Here is a 936-nt window from a genome sequence, read left to right as displayed (position 1 = left end):
CTTGATACCTATGACATACCAAAAGTTAATTTATTTTGGTTTTTCAAACAAGTCATGCCCTAGGAGACATCACATATGTTATTCTCTCTGCCCAAAATGTTTCAGTCCTTCTCTTGTTGACCTCTGTGGGTTTCTCTGGGAAGCCTTTTTCTGCAGCCTCCCGTTCCCCATCACTTGACTGAGTTATATCCCCCTCTTCTGAATCTCACAGAGCCTTGTGTTTCTCTAATCATAGCACTTATCACAATGTATTGTAATTGTTTATTTACTTGTTCCTTTCTTCCCCAACACTGTAGGAACTTTGTGATGTTAAAGGTAGTATCTTCTAAATTATATTCCCAGATTTAGATATATTGTAGGTGCTAAGTAAGCATTTTCAGAATGAATGAGGTGTTATAGAAAATGCATAAAGCAGTATAAAAGTACAAAGAAAGAACACTGAAATCAGAATGGAGGTCTGGGAAAGGGCTCCAGAATCCATGACACTTGAGGCTGATCTGAAGGATGAGTTGGTTAGGTTGAAAAGCTTGCAAAGAGAAAGGTGTTCAGGCACTGAGAATGATATAAGAATGCACAGAAGTGGAAATAGTGCCTTTGAGAGACTACCAATGATTTAGTGTGGCTGCAACTAGGGTCAGAGTGATGGGGAGGCAGGAAATAAACCAGACTGAGGAGCAGGGAATCTGGATTTTCATTTCATCTCAAGCTTGGACTTTTGGTTAAAGATAAAAGGCACATCCTTCCACGTATATTGTGACAATATAACATTAAATAGTAAGAAATAATTGCCATTTAAGATAACTTGGGTTTGGTGGATTGGGGAATATAGCTAAGTGTTACAGTGCTTGCCTAGCACACGTGAGGTCCTGGGTTCAATCTCTAGTACTAAACAGGACAAATAATACAAATGAAAACTTGGTTTGCAATGTTGGTTCC

Source organism: Marmota flaviventris, chromosome 8 (assembly GCF_047511675.1).
Source record: "Marmota flaviventris isolate mMarFla1 chromosome 8, mMarFla1.hap1, whole genome shotgun sequence".
Taxonomy (NCBI): Eukaryota; Metazoa; Chordata; class Mammalia; order Rodentia; family Sciuridae; genus Marmota; species Marmota flaviventris.
The sequence above is the reverse complement of the archived record's forward strand: the minus strand, read 5'-3'. Positions refer to the sequence as shown.